Here is an 8520-nt window from a genome sequence, read left to right on the forward strand (position 1 = left end):
AAGGCTGGGCCACAGAAACAGCATTTTGTGTTTCTAAAATTGTGCAGAAACCTACCTGAGTCAATCCTTAGCTTTGAGCATAAGGATTATTCACTGGATCCCAGTGGCTGCATTGATACTGATAAATGCAATGGACCAAGGCCCATCCTCTGCTCTTGAGATCAATAATCCCTGCACAGAACATATCAGTACAGTTGAACTCTCTTATCAGTACAGTTGAACTCTCTTCCATGTAAAGTACAGGCTACAGCCAAACCCTGACAAACTCTGTCTGGGGAGTCCTTATGACTATGCTGACCATTTAGCAGTATGCAGACCCCCAGACCAGGGCTCGGGCTCAGGTCTCCCCTAGCCTCATTCCACTTTCTAATGTAAACTGCAAACTACAGTAGTATAGAAGTATAGACATGACCACCAAAAAGTTATCAAATGTGTGGGGTGCAAACATATAGAGCTGTTCACAATAGATCCTACAGACCTCTGCAAGCACCTGGAAGAATTCCATGTACTGCCACAGAGATTGGTCAAAATGATTAATGATGTTTTGTTCCTGTACTTGACAGTGGTTAGGTCTGTTTTCAGGAGGGAAAAAACCCCTGCATTTTCCTAAATACTTAATGTTTTTAATTTTTTTTTTTTTTTACATCTATAACTAATTGAAGGTACCTCTTTACTTATGTGTAACTAAAGGGGGGGGGGGGAAGATACTAATTTCTGAACAAACTTGCAACAGCTATTGTTTTAGTTAGAAAACAGAGGAGCCTGAAACAGAGTGGTTTTTTAATGCAATAAAAGATTAAAAAGTCTGAACAACAATAATGAAGATTTTCTGACAATCACAACTTGCAATAAAATTTATTTTCAATGAGAAAAAAAAGTTCGGAAAAAGCATATTTTAAAGAGTATTAAGAACATTGTGCAATGCCATTTGATTTTAACACTGAAACTTTCTTCTTTGCAAACAGAAATCTGTCTTTAAAACATGTGCAGAAGGGGGTACGGATATAAATCAACTACAGCCAAAACAGAGCTGTATAGTCAGTACCACAGTACCACCTTGTGGGGAAATAAAAATGGCTTCAGTATTGACTTCTTCCACTGCACAGTTTCAGGAAATACCCATCATATAAACATAAAATTTTAACTAAGACAAATGAAACAGACCCAGACATCAGCAATGTATGTGATGCATGATTTCTTCCAGTGTCAAATTACTCTTTTTGAAGAATCCATGTTCCAGATAATATCTTTCAGAAGTCTACTGTAAAAACTTCCTGGAAGAAAAATGTCTCCTTTTACATTTGCTTGCATTCTTTACTTGAGTTCCATTTGCTTCAAATTTATTTCTCTAGTTACACTGAATCAAGAGAACAATTGCATCAGGCATGTCAAATTCCACCCACACAAAACGCTTCATAAAGTTAAAGGCTATGACACAAACAAACTAATGCCAGGATCTTTGAGATGACTTTTTTTATTGCTTTTCTGCAACTGATGTAGATATTAGACAGTAATATTCCTGACTACATCTGAAGAAATAAGGTTATCAAATCCTTAGATCCCCAAAGGGAATTTTCATCTGCTTTTCTCCATTTCTTTCACATAGTGAAAGAAATTTGTATGATTAAGTAATTGCTGCTTGTCAGAAGGAATGGTTGCCCAGCCATCATATTTTAAGAGCTGTATTAAATGCAATTTTCACCCTTTCAAATATAACTTCTCTTAGCCATCTCTGAATTAATGTCCCTAATAAAGTCGAGCAACTAGTTCTTTCTTTCACAAGTTTGAATGTCGACCAACGGGGCAGGAGGGGAGATGGGGAGGAGAGTATTCTTTTGGGGATTTTGATAGGCTATTTTATATTTTCTTCCAATATAAAAACTAGGTTTAAACCTGCTTTTCTTCTTGCTGTGGAGAATCTGCCATTGATGGGAACAGTGCACGAACAAACTCACAAGAAATTAAACAAAATTGTATTCATGTTTACTCTTCAGACAGAGTTAGGTTGTGACATTTAGACCTCTAGAGTTTGAGGACTCATCCACGTACAGCTATTCTACTGGCTTTAGCTGGGCTGGGGTCAGATCCCAATAGCGGAATACACCTCACCTTACTTTAAGTAAGAAGTTGGGTGAGCAGCCCATACATACCTATCTAACATCATCTCAGATTCCCTGGAATATGCTTCCTAGACCTTCAGCTCCTGACCTGCATCACATTTACCAGCCCCATGCAGACATCGCAGAATCCCTGGGGGTAAATGGCTATTAGTAGGAAGCTGAACTAAGCCCTAGAAGTCTGATTGAAGTTTGTCATAGGGGCTTGCAGTAGAGAAAAAGACACCTCCAGAGAGTAATCCATCATATCCCAACATATTGGGAAGAAATGCCCTCTGAAGATGCCTGTCCTTACTGATCAAAGAAGGCACTTTGAAACCATCTAACTTTCAGGGAATCACATTTTAATGATATTAAACTGAAAGTTAATGTATAAGAGACTACAGACTTTCTCCCTACTTTTGCATGCTGACAATATTAGCATTCTTGGTTGTTGTTTGGGTTGCACATTGTACATACAATTTGTATAATGTGATCTGGCCTATAATGCATACATTATTCCAGGATACCAGTCAGGTCAGATGCCATTAGTGGTGGCAGTACCAGCAACTGAGGTCTGATTGCTAGGGATGGTTTATATGCATGAACATTGCCTCTGCACCCATCTGCTCTTTTAGGATCACATGCTCTCTTCCCAGTGAAGGCAGCATCTCTATTCTCCAAATAAGCATTTAATTTGCCAGAAAGACAGAAAAAAATTATGCCTCTGTGGAAGGAGCCAAAGCTGGCCCATTATTTCTTTTAGGAGAAACTAATAAGCAATTTTCAAGTTCCCATATAAATCTATTTTGAGAAATCTATTTTGTCCTTTAACACAGCAATCTATTCTGAGGGTGAAAAACAAATGGACCTGTAATAACAAAGGATCTGTCCCATCAGTAAAGAAAATATGTAAACAATCCAATAATAGATAGATTTGATGGACAAGTAGAATAATTTTTACTAACCAAAAGAATAATTAACCAATTAAAGTTGTACACGAGGTTTGTAAGAACTGTATAAAAGACAGTGTGCTGCCATAAGTGAGCCTTCTGAAGACTTTACTGTGTCACTCTACATGTCATGTCCACCTCAAAAAAACATGCCTCCCTCTCAACATGTTCTCCACCTCCACAAACCAACACCCTAAAGTCATGGCATCACACAAATTCGCCAAGTTCAATCTCCACATTCCCAGTCTCCATCACAGTGGATATGGCACACATTCCCTGAAGTAGATGTCTTTCTACAAGAGGCTAGCACCAGGCACACTGAACCTGGAGGGCCTGCCGTGCCACCAGGCCATCTATGCCCCACAGTCTGGGAGACTCACACACATTCTCAGATAAAAAAATATACAAATCCTGAAGTTACCATTTCAAGCTAGCTTTGAAGCTATGTCTTGAGTTTTCCACTACAAAACCATGAGATCTATGTTTTTGGGGTTTTTTTTACAAAAGCTCGTTTTCCTTCCTCTTCATGAGTAGGGACCAATGGACACAGATTGAGCTTCCCAAGAGGGCACACGCCTCCAGGTCTCATCAAGGTAAGTGAATTTGACAATGAAATGCTGAGATTATGCCAAAAGTTAGGCCTTAGCAAGTTAACTAGCTCATCACATCTATTACATTGATCTGTTGAAACAGGACTAGAAGCTTCTAGAGGAAACACAAAAAATTTTGGTGATTTATCACTTCCATATTTACTATTACTTTTGCTCCTATATGGTCTCATTTAATTGGGAGCATCATGTATAAAACAGAAGACAATGACTGTATTTCATTACCAAACAAGTGATACAATTATATAAACTGCTTACTTCCTTCTCCTATAATTTCATTGGATTTATTCTTCCACTGATAGAAATGTCTTGATTACAGATGATTTTGACTAATGATTTTTTAAAAATACCTTCTAGAAAGCAATACCGTCCTAATGATACATGGCAAAGCAGGTTAACAAGTACCTCTTTAAAAGAAGCAGATCTTTTTGATTTTTAATTTACATTACAGAACACTGACTTTCAGCATACATAACATGTGACTCACATATCAATTAGAAATATGATTATCTGGTGGCATCTTTGGGTCCTCTGTGTGCATTCACAGGCTGTTTTCCAAACACATCCACAAGCAACAAGAAAGCAGAGCCACACAGAGGACATGCCTGTGCATCCAACCAGGCTGGAGCTGCAGGTCCACACTCCACACTCGTGCCATTGGTTATTGCAAACCACACAAGAATGAGGGCACCTTCTGTGAGATGTTTCCAGCCTGCTAGCATATTCCTAGGAACATAGTACAGCCAAGATTGGAAGGAACCTTGAAAGATTACCTGGTCCAACCTTGTGTGGGAAAGGGAGGCTAGATGAGATTATGTAGCACCCTGTCCAGTTGTGTCTTGAAAACATCCAGTGAAGGGAACTTCACCATGAACCTGGATAGACTGTTATACACGATGGTTATTCTCACTGTAAAAAAATTCTCTCTTGTATCAAGATGAAACCTGGCACAACCAGTAGCCATTACACCTTTTCTTCCCTATGGAGAAAGAGACCTCATCCTCTTTGGAGAAGCCCTTTAAGTAGAATACTTGTGATGAGATTATCTCTTGAGTCTTCTCAGAGAGGAAATTACTAACTGCTTCAGACTTTCCTCATAAGCAAGTTCTCCATTTGACTGAGAGCTCTAAATGTTCCTTGTTTCTGTCAGTTCTAGCTGGTATGAAACCAGAAAATAAACACATAGAGCATTTATTTCTGTATCTCATTTAAATAGCAGAACAGATCTTCTAGAAGAAAAACTTTAAAGGTGAGTTCCTCATAAACAGGAGCTATTATGTGAACAGTTTCTCCTCTTACTTCCAGTCCACTGCTCCCATGCTTGGTGATACTCCAGCCACTTAGGTGTCTTGTATAAAACATACAAGACTGTAAGCTCCCTTTCCCAATATTGTTTAGAAATCACACCTGCAAAAATTCCCTTCACATGTTTGGAGTCATGAGTTAGAAGCTTTAAAATATGAAAGATCACTATATTACTTCTCCAAGAAATAAAATACCAAAAATTTCTCCTACTTCCAATTTCACTTCCTTTTTAGAACACCACCTTCCTCACACAATTCAACACAATTATTACTTAATCTTAAGAACATACAGTTCATTTCAATCTATACTCAGATAAAGAAATTCCATGATAAGAATTTGTTACATTATTTACACTTTTAATAGCACATTTTTATTCAACATATGATTAGAAGACGCCTCCTTAGGAAATTAATACAACACTTTGTTTTCACAAGTAGCTATGATAAATAAATTATTTTACTTATCAGGACCATCCAGTTAAGTCACTTGCCCCAGTTGCAAGGTATATTTACAGGTCTCCAATTTGCATGCATTAAAAGGGTTCTTGTAGAAAAAGGAGTTTCCTTTTACTTGGATATCACTTTCCACCAGTACTGTTTACCTCCACAATATCTTTATCTTTCCAATCTCTTTAAACAGAGGCAACATATATCCTTCTCTCTGTCTTTGTTTCGCAAGATTAAACATGCCAAGTTGTTTTATATTCCCTTCTGTGGTAAGCCCTCTCTTATCTTGACCATCTTTGTAGCTTTTCTCTGCAACTAGTTAGGTCTCATTTTTTCTTGGAAAGCAGCTGCCAACACTATCAAGCCTTTCAAATGAGGTCTGCATAAACTTTTATAGCTTTATTGGATATATCATATGGGATATATAAGCTTGCACTTTTTCTAGGTGCATTACCTACAAGACTTACAGTCCTCCTAAAACCAGTTAAAACATGCAGGTTGTAATCTTCTTCGCCTCTTCTTCGTAAGCCTTTTACAGGATAACAAAATGTTATGAGTTCTCAGATTAATTCATGACCATGAACTCTAATATTTTAAATACTAGCCTCTTTATTTCTCTTATCCTTGGAGTCATCTAATTTTTCCCATTTGATATTCTTATCCTTCTCTCTATTAACTATGCTGTCTCAACTTGGGTCTCAGAATCACTGTCATACACCTAATTCTCATATCAACACTGTTAATGAAATTACTAAGAAGCTTTCTCTCAAAATTCAATCCTGAAAAAAAAAAATATTAGTAACTTCATGCCAATACTTCCCTTTTTATAGTCTCTACTGTGTCCTAACCACTCCCCTACTTTCTTTACCCACTTTCTTCTAATGATTCTTATCATGTCCAGCTTAATTAATGATTTCCCACAAGACAATATATCAAATACATTCAGGATAGAAGAGTTCTACCCATTCTCCTTGCCTAAAAATATCACTGAATACATCAAAAATGATCTTTTGTTAATCTGAGATAATCTACCTTTGATTAAAAAGATGTGACATTTCATTCCATTTACCTCCATGCTCTTTATTATTCTCTCCATCACATTTCATTTCAAAGCCTACTGAGAGCAGAGGAAAAGACACTTAGATGTCTGGATCTGTTTTTGCATCTTTCTAAAATACCTTCGCTACTTTATAGCTACCTACATTTACGCCTCTCTCTAATGCATCTTCTATCAGCAATTTCATGTACTATACCTTTCAGACCTCTCAGTTCAAGATCATCCAGTCTTCAGCCATCTCTTCTTCTCTGTGCTAAATTTGTTACTATCTTTTTTTCCCGTGGCCACTTAGCCAAGCCCAGCTGCTGACAGCCGCAACGGAGAAAATGTGTTTGGTTACAGGACTGAATCTAGACAGCCTCTCACCTTTACTTTGCCCTTACTGCACAGTGGCTGCATTACTTGTCTTTCCTGGCTCTCTTGGTGGTTTAGACTGCTGGAAAACCCTAGGAGATCTAACACACCTCAGATTACGAGGTAAAATAAGGTTCAGAAACAACTGTGATCATTTGAGTTTCTGTAATATTCATACAATAGAACTTTGCCTTTTACCAAAGTGAATAAATTTCTTGCATAAGCTCAGCAAACTGAGGTTGCTAATTAGCAAAGCAGCTTATGCATTGATTTTGCAAGGCTTTTTTCGTGGTTTTTTTTAATATATGCATTTTATCAAAATAATAGGGAACACCACTACTGAAGGAATTAATAGCTATTTAGAAGATTTTACATACTGTGGGGAAGTCTTCCCAGAAAGCAAAAGAAGCAATAAAAATACATGAAGCATGCTGGGGCTGCTATCTCAGTGTATTTGGCAGAAGACACCCTTGTGCTGTTTTCCAAGACTTTGCAAACCATTAATGCAAGACATAATTGAAGAAATCATTGAGATTCAAAATGGAATCTGACATACATAATATTGCAACCTTCTCTTGGGAAATATTAATGTACAAGCCAAAGCAGTTGCATGAGAAGAGTGGATTAGGCAACAGCTCAGCCATGCTGAGACACCGAAATCTCTCAGTATCATAACAGTGATTTGTCCTCACAAGATATTTCCACTGTACCTGCACTGGAACAAGCAGTGGGCTCCTCTGGGATGCCTCCCAGCTGGGACATGAATTTGTGGGGCACATGTTTTTCATATTGTTCTCCATATTCCTGTCACCAGGAATCTGCTCTTTAATCACAGAGGGTTCCCGCAAACTGAAATAACATAACTTCATACTTACAGGACAATATTTAACAGGGACAAAATAGAGTCAGACTTGGCAGAAACATATTCTCGTGCTTAATCTAGAAGAAAAATATTTTTTGTTGTAGGCATTCCAGTTGTAGATACCATCCAATATGTTCCACCACCATTTTCTAGTATCAATCTTCAATCGCCCAAAGTGAGACATTTTAACCAACTTTTTAAAAATTGCATATACTGAAAAAAAAAACCCCCACAAGTTTAAGTCTTTTGAAGGAAGAAATCACTTGGTTTTTTTCTAAACTAAGTTAGCAGAAAATAATGCTTGTTCACTCTTAAAAAATATCAGAGTAATTTTAAGGGAGCTAGACAAAAGGTAGCCAGGATAATGTATCTGTGCCTTTGCCTGTATTCATGAAAATGTGTCCAAACTCTAAGCTGTACAATTCAATATTATATTGAGTAAATTTTCATTAGGATATGCAGATATTAGAGCTAAATCTCAGTTCCATTAAGCTGTCCAGGTAGACTTTGTTTATATTTTGCATCAGACTTACTGCTGCCTCTTCTGAAAAAACAGAGCCCTACACTCTAGGACAGGTGTGACAAAGAGCTCAACAGCAACTGAATTAGGTTTGAGTGTGCACACTCAGGCCATGGTACCCAGATGTTTCCAACAATCTTTAAGTGATCACCTTTCAGGCAATGTAACCACTTTCCAATGTTAAAGAGAGGCTACTAAGACCCAGAATGTGGACTTCTCAGGTTCTAGGTGTTTCTTCTAAACACAAGAGCAGCCTTCCTCCAAGATAAGCACAGCAGGTGCAGCTTTTCTTTTCCTTTTTCTCCTGTATTTGTTGAAT

This window comes from Zosterops lateralis (genome assembly GCF_965231275.1).
Source record: "Zosterops lateralis genome assembly, chromosome: 3".
NCBI lineage: Eukaryota > Metazoa > Chordata > Aves > Passeriformes > Zosteropidae > Zosterops > Zosterops lateralis.